The following is a 13,929-nucleotide window of genomic DNA, read 5'->3' as shown; positions in this document are numbered from 1 at the left end:
CGCAGATGACAAATGTTCGTTCGATGCAGTGTTCTGGTCAGTGATCAAAGAAACAGCTTCAAGGGGAAAACCAGAGTTCGGTGAATCAGTAGTTAGTTCTGCATCACTGAAAGGAACATATCTTGGAACGGGTTCTGTATCAGAGGTACCAATTCCTTATCTAACCCAGTTGTCATAAGGGAGTGGAAGGGGTACATGCTTAGTGTGGGAAGCGTGGACCCAATTCTTTCTGCCAGCCACACGTACAGCAGTCCTCGTTGCCAAGAGTACTTGGAAGGGGCCCACGAACTTCGGTTGGAGATTCCTGATCCTTCCAAAATTTCTGATGACGATGTAGTCACCGGGTTTCAGCTGGTGACCTGGACTTTCCGGAGGCTTTGGCAATGCATCGAAAACCTGTTGGTGAATGAGACTCAATTTAGCAGTCAAGTCAAAAAGGTAATCGATTAACATTGGATATTCTAACTGTTTGAACTCTCGAGGTCTCGGCACTCCCCAGACATTTGCAGGACGACCGAACACAATCTCATATGGGCTAAGCCCTACTCGAGAGTGCACAGTGGCTCTGGTGGATAACAAGGCCAGCGGTAATGCATCTGGCCAGGACAAACCCGTGGAAGCTTGGATCTTAGCAAGTTTTAGTTTAAGGGTACCATTGTATCCTTCAACTAAACCTGCTGACTGAGGATGGTTTGCACTGTGAAATTTTTGCTTGATCTTCAAACCGGCACACACACTCTGCATAACTTTCCCTACGAACTCACTTCCGTTATCTGACCATACAATCCGAGGCATACCATATCTTGGGAAATATTCCTTTAAGAGGATCTTAGCAGTGGACAAGGCAGTGTTATCCTTCAGTGGATATGCTTCAATCCATCTCGAAAAAGCACAGACTACCACTAGGACATATTTAAGGTTATTACATCAGGCCATGTGGATGAAATCCAACTGAATCACTTCAAAGGGGCAAGAAGGAGGAGCGAAATGTCCGGCGGGTGTGGGGGTTCCCTTACCAGGGTTATGCATCAGACATATCATACAGTTTCTTACCACTCTCTCTGCACACTTACTGATTCCATCATTCTTCCAGACTGGGGCCAACATCTTACAAATCCCTTTAGAACTGATGTGCGCTGCTCCGTGCGCCATCGTTACCACCGCAAGCACATACGCATCTGGCAACATCCAACGCTGGTGCTCCGACAAGTCAATCCAACATCCACTCGAGTCCAATTTACCCGTCTTCTCTTTCCATTCAATCTTTTCCTCTTCAGTCACTTCTTTCTGAATTGCTTTCACACTTTCCACTGTGTCCTCACACATTCCCGATTCCGCAACCCATCTTGCAGACGTTGCAACATACATTCCACTCATCATATTCCTAGCTGTCTGTTTAGCTATTTCATCAGCAAAAGCATTTCCACAACCAACATCATCCGTAACTGCTCGATGAGCACTGCACTTCACAATCGCAACTTCAGTCGGTAAGGTTAGAGATTTCAACAAGTCATTGACTAGCTGACCATGCTGGATCTTAGTCCCATGGGACGTAATAAAACCTCTTTCCTTCCACAGTCGACCAAAACTATGCGCTACGCCGAACGCGTACTGACTATCTGTGAATACATTCACTCTCTTTCCCTTTGCTAAGACACACGCTCTAGTCAATGCAATTAATTCTGCAGCTTGGGCAGAATTCTGACTCACTCTTGCAGTCTCCACAATCGTACTCAAAGTCGTTACTGCATAAGCAGCTGTTACATCACCATTTTTCAATTTAAAACAAGACCCGTCAACATATAACGTGCCATCTGGATCTGGTAACGGAGTATCCTTAAGATCAATCCGTCCTTTTGTCTCCTCCTCGGTTCTAAAACAACAGTCATGTGGTTCAGAATCACTTGACTCCTGGCTAGTCGGAAACAGTGTTGCGGGATTCAATACATTGCATCTTTTAATCTGAATATGACTCGCTAGCAGTGTCAGCTCATAGCCTGATAATCTAGCACTGGTGAGGTGCTGAGTCTTCGTTCGGTTCATGAGTGTATCCACAGCATGTGGAACCATGACCACCAGCATATTGTTCATGACCAAACCAGCAGATTGTCGAATGGACACTGCAGCTGCTGCTGTAGCTCTTAAGCAACTTGCCAACGCTCTGGCTACCGGGTCTAATGTTGATGAAAAATACGCAAAAGGACGTTGTTTATCACCAAATCGTTACGTCAAAAGACTCAATGCACAACCTTCTCTCGCGTGAACATAGAGTGTAAATGGTTTACTGTAGTCAGGTGTACCCAACACCGGAGCTGAACACAGTGCATTTCGTAACTCAGAGAAACTCTGCTGGCATTCGTCTGACCATGGCACCGGACTCGGAACACCTTTTCCAGTCAGGGCCACCAATGGTTTTGCTAGGAGCGAAAAATTTGGGATCCATTGCCTGCAGTATGAAGTAATTCCTAAAAACGTGCGCACTTCTCTCTGTGTGCTAGGAACATTCATCTGCGTAATTGCTTTTATTCTCTCTGGGGTCAACCTTCTTCCCTCCTTTGACAAGAGATGACCTAAGTAGGTCACTTCTTGGCAACAATATTGCAGTTTGGAAGGTGACACCTTGTGATGTAAATCAGACAAATGATGCAGTAAGGAAATTGTAGCTGTTTTGCAAGTTTCCTTGTCATCAGCAGCCACTAGAAGGTCATCCACGTATTGCACCAAAGCAGAACCAGAAGGAAGTACAAAAGAATCTAATTGACTTTTTAATGCCGGACTGTAAATGGATGGGCTTTCACAATAACCTTGTGGAGCACGTTTAAACCTGAAACTCCGACCTCCTAGAGAGAAGCCGAAAATATCTCTGCTTTCCTCGGCTATTGGAATGCTGAAAAAGGCATTTTTCAAGTCGATCACTGAAAACCATGTAGCTGTGGCAGGAATCAGCGTCAACAATGCCGTAATGTCTGGAACTACAGGAAACTGCGGAATCACGATTTTGTTAACCTCTCTAAAGTCAATTACAAATCTGTACACTGGAGTTTTCGAGGATCAGTGCGTTTCAAGATCGGCAAGACAGGACTGTTACAGACATTTCCTCTAGTTTCTTCTATTACATCTTTCTCGATCAAATCTTGCACTATCAGTAAAAGTGCATGCTCGCCTTCACTAGAAATCCTGTATTGTGGGATTCGTGGGAATTTGACATTTGCTTTCAAAGTTATTACATAAGGAGGAATTTCCAAAAGACCTACATCGTTAGGACCAGTCGCCCAAAGAGTATCAGGGAGAGAACGCAGCTCCAGTGGGAGCGCATCCATTGACAAGTACATCGGGGAGATGACTCTCTTACCCAACGTAAGCCGTACTCCTGAAGGAGAACAGTACAGTGTCGCATACAGGCGTTTTAAAAGGTCTAAACCAAGCAGATTTTCATTGCAACCGGTCATCAAAATCAAGGGTGCTTTCAATTGACGAGGCCCAACAGAAATAGACAAAGGACCTGAAACAGGGTTGTAAACAGGGGCACCTGAAAAACCTACTGAAACGTTTGTTAAGCCGGACAAAGGTGCGCCAGGGAGTTTCGCATGCATGATAGAACTTTTTGCTGCACCAGTATCCAACAGAAACGGTTCGACCACACCTGATGTAGCTACTGCGACATAGGGCCCACTCTGATCTACTGGAACTGATACTACTCCCTCTCTTTGTCCATGGCTGTCCTAGTATTCATTTTGTTGAATTTCCTCGCTAGCCTCACAGTAGTCTTCAACATGGTACTGTTGAGATCTACCAGGCTGTGCAGATTGTCCGTTTCGCTGATCGAAATAATTAGAAGGGCGATCATTAGTCTGTGGAGGCATAGTACCTCGTCCTCGGCCTCTAGAAGTTTGCGTATAACCACCACGACCTCTCTGAGCTGAAACACCATTATTTTGCACATTCTGTGCTAGAACTGGACACTCATTCTTATAATGACCTTCCTTTTTGCAGTACGCACACTGATTCCATTGGTACTGCGGTCTTTGGGAACCGTAATCGGTCCTCTGATATGGCCCTTGCTGTGAATTAGTCTGATTCGTGCGAGGTGGATATGACTGTTGCAGAAGGACTTTAGTTTTTAAGTCTTTAGTTTTCTTTTCTGACTTTTCTTTCTCTTCTTTATCCCTATTTTCATAGTACTGAGCAGTTGCAAGTATTTGCTCAGTCGTAGAGACAGCCCACGCACTTTCAGAATCTCTTAATTTATTACTAAGGTCTGGTAACAAGTTGTGCACAAACTTATCAACAAATAATCTCTGTCCTCCCTCCGTGCTCATATCCTGACCACTATGATCTACAAAAGTTTCTTCAAATCTAGTGAAGAAGTCGGATACGCTTTCGTCTTTCTTTTGCTTGCATGCGGACAATTTGTCCCAATTTACGCGCAATGCTGGCATCAAAGTTTTCATTAAATCAATTATCCTACCAGGTAAATTAGCAATTAGGGGTTCGGGTTTAGAACCACCAATCTGTAGACCATCTGCCGCTATGATAGCTGGCCAATCACCACCAAGGGCAACTGGATGATTTTCATTACGAATTTTAGCCCAAATAGGTTGCGGCACCACATTGCCAAATAACATGTCGATGTCTGCCAAATTCATTACGCAAGCCTGAACCGTCTGAGTCAGCTCTTTATAATATCCGGCTGGATTTTTACGCGGATCTGGCAAGACCTGTTTTACTGCTAACACCTCAGCTCGTTTCCATGGAATGTGTATCCACACTCTCTGGAATCGTGCTGGAGCGGCTACAATACCATTGACCGCATCAGCTTCAACGGCTTCGCGCCATATTGGTGGAACTTCCCTCATCGGATATTGACGACCTTGTTTCGTGCTACGTTTCTCTAGGTCCCTTGGTGAACGGAGAGAAGGATCAGCCCTATAACTTAAAATCAGTTCCATCGCTTCTTTTACGCCCTGACCTACTATCATACCTGCAGCAAATTTTTGCTGAACGGTAATTAATTCATCCGGAACTGATTCAGAGTCGTCCTCCTCCCAATCCTCACGCAAAAGGGAGCACATTACATCGAACACATAGCGCTGGGTCGGTTCATTCCATTGCATAAATGTGTCTAATACATCTCGTACATCATACCTTCCAACTTTCGAAATCCATCTAAGGGCTGTGGAATCTAATATTCCACGTTCTTCAGTACTAGGAAGCTGACTACGTCTCTGAGTAGATTCAGAGGCAGGACTCCTAATTAGAGTTTTGTAAAAAGGAGATAGAATATTAGTGACAGATTCAGTGATTCTTCGACGAACAGAAAGCGGAGTCATATAGCTTGCAGAAGATTTAAGTAGAGTAGTAGTGGGAACAGATGAAACAGTAAAAGTAGGGGTAGCAGGCAAAGTAGCTTGCGAAGCAACAGGTATAAGCGGAGCAGGCATAGGCAAAGGAGCGGGCAACCCTGGAAGAGGGGGTGCCGGAGGAATATTGTTAACCACAGGGAGTACAGGAGCTGGATTCAAGGGAACAGGAGCAGGTATACCAGGCTGGACAGCAGCCGGTAACAAAACATTCGGCAAAGGTGGAGCTGTAGCACCCTGTGCATACGGTGGAGGTGACCTCAACAAATAAGACAACAGGGGATCCTTTTCAGGGTCCTCTACTGACTTAACAGTACTCGATGGCAGGGCAGGGTAGCACTTGTCAATCGCCAAATTACGTTCTCTATCAGCTATTTCTATCGCTTTCTCAGTTTTATCGAGTTGCAGCTGCTCAGCAGCCTGTATTAAGGTCAACTCTTGCTCTTTCTGCTCTTTCTTTAATTTTTTAATCTCTCTTTGTTTAGATTCTTTTCGCCAAAAACTGAAAGAATCAAACATTGCCGGCCGGGCTTTCCACTTAAACAGTTTTACTTCCAAATTATCAAGAATTTCAGGTTCAAAACTACCATGTAGTGGCCAACTAAGGACACCATCTTCTTTCGTGTAGCGAACCCACACCTCATTATAAGGTATAGGACCCACACCATGCTTACAGTATAATTCATAAAGGGGAGTTCCAATCGGAGGAACCAGACATGAGTCCTCCAACCGGGAATCCCTGTAGCAACCAAAACATGAAAACATACAGTTTTTCCGACTTACCATTTTACTAACCGGAACACAGAACAAACACAGACAAAGATGCGCAATCGAACTTAGAACTTAGGCCTACCAAATGAACGAATGTATCGATACCCAAACTAAACCAAAGATTATCGTAACTAGAACAACCAGTGATAATCTACAAAACCAAGTCAAACCAGAGAACTAAAAGGATAAATCCTTAACCAAAAAACAACTAGCAACCACTTAATACTTAACTGAGGCACTGAAGACGTCACCAAGGAGAAACCCGTCTACGTTTCGCCGTACTAAGGTCTGCACCTCGGGTCCAAGACAGGGCGACAGTCAAGGCAGCGGACCTCTTCAGCCGTCCGAACGGGAACCCTCGTGGAAGAGAACGTCGGGCCACTTTTGCGATATACCGGGATCGATGAAGTGGGGCGCCTCCCTCTGGAATCTTCACACGAAGCTTCTCGAACTCTTCAGGCTTTTGGACCGGTACCGAATGACGTCGCCCTACGTTGGGCGCCAATTGGAGTTCTGGACCGAATTAAGGTCCAGAGGTGTCAGGGACAACACCCGAAGACCCCTGAGTTCTACCTGTCTCGGTGCACAAATAAACAGAAACACGGGCTTCTCGATGGTGGCGTCAGAGACCAAAGGTTTATTACTGCAGGGATACAGAAGTCACAGAAGCTACACACGAGCAGATTCTAGGAGCCTGTTCGATTTGCACTAAGTGAGTTGCTCCTTAAATACAAAGATTTTAGCTGTAGGCAACATTCTTCACATGCTAGTACATTTCTTAAGCTTTGTATCCTAAACAATAAATATTTGGCGTCAAACAGGAATCGTCAACAAATTTCTGATGTTTAAACATTACGAATGAGGGGTTCCCACTGTTCGATCATAATCCCATGTCATCTTCTCATTCAGGAGCCGGACCGCCTCATCGTAAATTTCGTTACCTCCCCCTAATAAAGGCCCAGAAGGAAAGGAGCAGAGCCAGGTGTAGAAGATAGAAAAACAGGATAAGAGATGTTTGTGGGTCGTAAATGGGCAAGGCTACCGACTTCGGCCACCTAATCATGATCAGGCCAACGTACACAAGAACCAGTATAGCAGGACTGGCCTCGGGCAGAGGAGGCAGCTTCTGCCGAGTCATGCGGCCACAGCGTTTCTGACTTAAGGTGTACGTGTCATCAACAAGGTGAATCGCCGGCTAAAGCCTACGTGTCCTTTGAGTGCAATGAATTGATTCAGAGGTCACTGTATGTTCATTGACTATGTGAGGGCAAGAAAAACAAGATGGATGCCATAATCTAAAATGGATGCCATCGGTGTACCGGAAATATGCTCATAACAGGAGTGCTCTTGCTCGTAGCATAGCGAAAACACCAGGATATACTATATGGATCATTTACGGTTCACTGGTACCGAAATTATGGGTTTACGACGATGTCGAAAACACGGGTTCGAATTGTCACGGAACCTCAGTGTATAGTTAGGTAGCGTACACTGTAGTAACATAGAGTGGAATAGCATAGAGTGGAGTGCAGTACTGTGGAAGGGCTTAGAGTGGAATAGCATGCAGTGGAGTAGTGTATAGTGGAGTGGCTTACACTTAAGTGGCATAGAGTTGACTTCAATCAATCAGGGGTTTATAGAGCATGCTACTCACCCGTGAGGGTCTTAAGGTGCTGGGAGGGGGGGGGAGCAGCTCCGGATCAGTCGAAGAGCCAGGTCTTGAGGTTCTTCCTGAACATGGGAAGGGTCGGGGAGAGTCTGATGTTCACCGGGAGCTCGTTCCAGGGCTTGGCTGCAATGTAGGAGAAGGCTCTCCCGCCTGCTCTTTTTCTGCAGATGCGGGGGGACCTCTGCCTGGGCCAGGTCATCGGAGCGGAGGTTCCTCTTGGGTATGAGGAAGGATAATCTCTTGTTGAGGTATTTGGGTCTGGAGTAGTTGAGGAATTTGTAGGCATGGGTGAGGAGTTTGAAGGCGATCCTCTTCTCGACGGGGAGCCAGTGGAGGTCTTGTAGGTGTTGGGTCATGTGTTTGTGGCGTGGTGTCCCGAGGACGAGTCTGGCTGCGGTGTTCTGGATGGTTTGGGGTTTGTGTAGAAGGGTTCTGTTGATTCCGGCGTATAGGTTGTTGCCGTAGTCCAGTCTGCTGGTTATGAGTGCGTGGGTGACAATCTTTCTGCAGTCGGGGGGTGATCCATTTAAATGTGTTACGGAGGATGCGCAGGCAGTTGAAACTGGTCAAAGTGACAGCGTTGATCTGGCGGTTTATGGAGAGGGAAGAGTCGAGGATGATACCGAGGTTTTCTGCATGGTCTGTAGGTGTGGGTGGATTCCCGAGGGTGGAGGGCCACCAGGTATTGTCCCAGGCGGAGGTTCAGGGTCCGAGTATGAGGACCTCGGTCTTCTCTGAGTTGAGCTTCATGCAGCTGTCTTTCATCCAAACTGCCACGTTCTTCATTCCATCCTGGAAACTGAGTCTGGTGTCTTCGGGATATTTCGTGAGTGAGAGGATGAGCTGGGTGTCATCGGCATAGGATATGATTCTGAGCCCATGCTGTCTGACGATGGAGGCGAGGGGGGCCATGTAGATGTTGAAGAGCGTGGGGCTGAGCGAGAATACTTGGGGTACTCCGCATTTGATATCGGTAGGTTCAGAGAGGAAGGGAGGGAGTCTAATCCTCTGGGTTTGGCCAGACAGAAAGGATTGGATCCAGCCCAGGGCACCTCACTGTATTCCCGCGCCGTGGAGTCTGGCTGCGAGCGTGCAATGTGAGACAGTGTCGAAGGCTGCGGAGAGGTCAAGAAGGATGAGGGCCGCGGTGTGTCCCAGGTCGAGTAGCATGCAGATGTAGATGATGGCGGCAAGGAGGGCGGTCTCAGTGCTGTGGTTGCTGTGGATCCAGACTGGGAGGCATCCAGGATGGCGTTCTCTTCTATTAAAGCGGTCAGTTGGGCGTTAGCGAGTCTCTCAGTGACTTTGGCCGCGAAGGAGAGCAGAGAGATGAACCAGTAGTTTTTCAGGTCTGTAGGGTCGGCCATGGGCTTCTTGAGGAGGGGTTTAACCTCCGCCTGCTTCCAGATGTCTGGGAAGATGCCGGACCTGAAGGAGGCGTTGATGGTTCGTTGTAGTTCGGGTGCGATGTCGGCGGCTGCCCTGTGGAATATGTGTGGTGGACAGGGGTCAGTTGGTGCTCTTGAGTGGGTTTTTTTATGGTAGCGTGGATGTGTTCTGCGGTGGCGGGGTCCCAGGTCATGATGGTAGGCTTTTTGGCAGCATATGGGGGGGTGTCTGGTGTCTGTTCGCTGAGTTGCGTACAGTGTAATAGGGTAGAGTGGAGTGGCGTAGAGTGTAACAGCATATAGTGGAATGGCGTACAGTGGATGGGGGTAGAGTGTAATAGAATACAGTGGAATGTTGTTCATTGGAGTGGCATCCAATGGTAAAGCGTAGAATGAATTGGCATAGAGCAGAGTTCCTTACACTAGAGTGGCGTAGAGTGGAGTGGCATAAAGTGGAATAGTATAGAGTAGAGTGGCATATAGTGGAATGGTGTACACTGGAGTGGCGTAGAGCATAGGTGTGTACAGTGTAACAGAGTAGAGGGTAGTGGAATACAGTGAAGTTGCATACAGTGTAATAGCATAGAATGGTGTCGTGCACAGTGGAGGGACGTAGAGTAGAGGGTCGTAGAGTGGAATGGCGTATAGTGGAGTTGCATAGAGTGGAGTGGTGTACACTAGAGTGGCATATACTGGAATACTGTGGAGTGGTGCATAGTGTGGTGCCGTAAAGAGGAGTGGCATACAGAGTTAAGTGAAATTTTGCAGCAATGTAGATTATGGTGAACAGAGTAATGTAAAACAGCGAATTGCGCTGACTTCGGTTTCTCCAGATTTACCAATCAACGCATAGCTAAGTCTGGTGGCCGTACGTTGCTTGTAAATATGACTTAAGCATTGCATTGTCCACGTTACACAATATATGACGCAAGGGTACCACAATACAAACATACAGCTAGGTCTAGTTATAATTTGGGCCACGTATGCCATGGTAACTTTGCAGTATACTGTAGTACATGGTGATGACAATCCAGCTTATAATTAGGTAATGGTTGTTTTTAGAAAATGAAAAGGCAGCTATATTGTTTTCACTACACTCTGGATGTGTTCTGTTTTCGGCCTTAGCTATACGTATGTAGTATGGTTTATTGTAGTTACCTACCTATTACCACTTTAATAAAATAGTAATAGGTAGGGAAATATATTTACATTTTTGTACCTATATTATATAAGTTCATGGAGTACTGTGCTAGTACCTAGTAAGTACCATATGTTTTAGGAAATGCTTATTTATTGCTCCAAATGTTAAGTTGTAAGGTATTTGTGCAGTATTTTTTAAAGTATTTCCGCAGTACTCCGTACACTTTTTTTTACAGAATGAAATATGTTAATTATTGTAAATCAACTGTACTACACTACATATGTGAAATATTGTATATTACAGTGTCTTTGAATTTTTAAAGATATTTCTTTTTTTAAGTACCACAGCGCTTTCTAGGTAGTACTGATGTACTCTGTAACATTTTTTAAAAATATATAGAAACTTATAATTATTTCTCCATACCTATTACCACTTTACTAAAGTGGTACTAGGTAGGGAAAAACTATAAAACCTAATACTTACCTATATCTAAGGCTCTAAGCCAGAACACTGAAAAAGTGGCCCTAAATCAACATGGCTGCCCTAAACTTTTATAAAGGCCGTCAATATCCAATCAGATAATAACTCGTCATTGCCATGTACCATGGTAGTTTCATGAAATTTCACAAAATTACGCTAAAGTACTGCGGTCACAGATATCACTACGTTTAAATGCATTATAACTTAAAAAAGAATTACCTTACTTACTTGCAGTACCCAACAAGCATTTGCAATGCAATAGGTCTCGCATTAGGAAAGTTTGAGCTATTGGTATTGTAAATGACACATTTTTATTTATGTGTTGGTTTTGACAATAGCGAAATTAATAGCTTTGTCATTTACATTGCTAATAGTTTTAACTTTCGCAAATGTGACACCTATAGCATTTGTAATGCAATATGTGTCGTATTTACGTGACTTAGATGTATTGATATTACAAATAACAATGGCTTTTAATTTTTTTAAACAATTAATACTTAAATAAAAGCTATTGTAATTTATAATGTAATGGCAAGAGCTTAAACTTTTGTAAATAACTTTTGTGAAGATTATGTTCAGTGTATTTTATTGTGACGAAAATCCAATAACAGAAGTTAAATATTAACAACTTGTGGTGACATTTGTAATAAAGCTTGAAACATTGAGAGAACATATTTGAAGCAGTTGTTGTTGAATGGTTACACAGATTGATGTTGTGGTGGCGACGAGTGATGCTGTGGCGTTCAGTGATGCTGTGGTAGCGAATAGTGATGTTGTGGTGCCCCTGAGTGATGCTGTGGTGGTGCTGAGTGATGCTGTGGTGGTGCTGAGTGATGCTGTGGTGATGTGATCGATAGATAGAGTGAGTGTGATAGATAGATAGAGTGAGGGCGATAGATAGATAGATAGATAGATAGATAGATAGATAGATAGATAGATAGATAGATAGATAGATAGATAGATAGATAGATAGATAGATAGATAGAGTGAGGGCAATAGATAGATAGAGGGCAATAGATAGATAGATAGAGTGAGGGCGATAGATAGATAGAGTGAGGGTGATAGATAGATAGAGTGAGGGAGTGAGTGAGGGCGATAGAGAGATAGATAGATAGATAGATAGATAGATAGATAGATAGATAGATAGATAGATAGATAGATAGATAGATAGATAGATATAGAGTGAAATCGATAGGTAGACAGATAGAGTGAGGGCGATAGAGAGATAGACAGATAGAGTTAGTGAGGGCGATAGATAGAGTGAGGGCAATAGAGTGAGGGCGATAGATAAAGTGAGGGCGATAGATAGAGTGAGGGCGATAGATAGATAGATAGATAGATAGATAGATAGAGTGAAAGCGATAGATAGAGTGAGGGCGATAGATAGACAGATAGATAGATAGATAGATAGATAGATAGATAGATAGATAGATAGATAGATAGATAGATAGATAGATAGATAGATAGATAGATAGATAGAGTGAGGGCAATAGATAGAGTGAGGGCGATAGATAGAATGAGGGCAATAGATAGAGTGAGGGCGATAGATAGATAGATAGGTAGATAGATAGATAGATAGACAGATAGATAGATAGATAGATAGATAGATAGATAGATAGATAGATAGATATAGAGTGAAATCGATAGGTAGACAGATAGAGTGAGGGCGATAGAGAGATAGACAGATAGAGTTAGTGAGGGCGATAGATAGAGTGAGGGCAATAGAGTGAGGGCGATAGATAAAGTGAGGGCGATAGATAGAGTGAGGGCGATAGATAGATAGATAGATAGATAGATAGATAGATAGAGTGAAAGCGATAGATAGAGTGAGGGCGATAGATAGACAGATAGATAGATAGATAGATAGATAGATAGATAGATAGATAGATAGATAGATAGATAGATAGATAGATAGATAGATAGATAGATAGAGTGAGGGCAATAGATAGAGTGAGGGCGATAGATAGAATGAGGGCAATAGATAGAGTGAGGGCGATAGATAGATAGATAGATAGGTAGATAGATAGGTAGATAGATAGATAGATAGATAGATAGATAGATAGATAGATAGATAGATAGATAGATAGATAGATAGAAAGCGATAGGTAGAGTGAGGGCGATAGATAGATAGACAGATAGACAGACAGACAGATAGATAGGTAGATAGAGTGAGTGAGGGAAATAGATAGATAGATAGATAGATAGAGGGCGATAGATAGATAGATAGATAGAGTGAGGGTGATAGATAGATAGACAGATAGATAGAGTGAGTGAGGCGATAGAGAGATAGATAGATAGATAGATAGATAGATAGATAGATAGATAGAGTGAAAGCGATAGATAGAGTGAGTGCGATAGATAGATAGATAGAGTGAGGACGATAGAGAGATAGACAGATAGAGTGAGTGAGGGCGATAGATAGAGTGAGGGCGATAGACAGATAGAGTGAGGGCAATAGACAGACAGGCAGGCAGACAGACAGACAGACAGACAGACAGACAGACAGACAGACAGACAGACAGATAGATAGATAGATAGATAGATAGATAGATAGATAGATAGATAGATAGATAGATAGATAGATAGATAGATAGATAGATAGATAGATAGCAATAGATAGATAGATAGAGGGCGATAGATAGATAGATAGATAGATAGATAGATAGATAGATAGATAGATAGATAGATAGATAGATAGATAGATAGATAGATAGATAGATAGATAGATAGAGTGAGGGCGATAGATAGTGTGAGGGTGATAGATAGATAGAGTGAGGGTGATAGATAGATAGACAGATAGAGTGAGTGAGGGCGATAGATTGATAGATAGCTAATAGATAGATAGATAGATAGATAGATAGATAGATAGATAGAGTGAGGGCAATAGATAGATAGAGTGATGGTGATAGATAGAGTGAGGGTGATAGATAGATAGATAGATAGATAGATAGATAGATAGATAGATAGATAGATAGATAGATAGATAGATAGATAGATAGAGTGAAAGCGATAGATAGAGTGAGTGCGATAGATAGACAGATAGGGTGAGTGCGATAGATAGACAGATAGAGTGAGTGCGATAGATAGACAGATAGAGTGAGGGCGATAGAGAGATAGACA

The sequence above is a fragment of the Lissotriton vulgaris genome, chromosome 2_1 (genome assembly GCF_964263255.1).
Source record: "Lissotriton vulgaris chromosome 2_1, aLisVul1.2, whole genome shotgun sequence".
Classification (NCBI taxonomy): Eukaryota; Metazoa; Chordata; class Amphibia; order Caudata; family Salamandridae; genus Lissotriton; species Lissotriton vulgaris.
The sequence above is the reverse complement of the archived record's forward strand: the minus strand, read 5'-3'. Positions refer to the sequence as shown.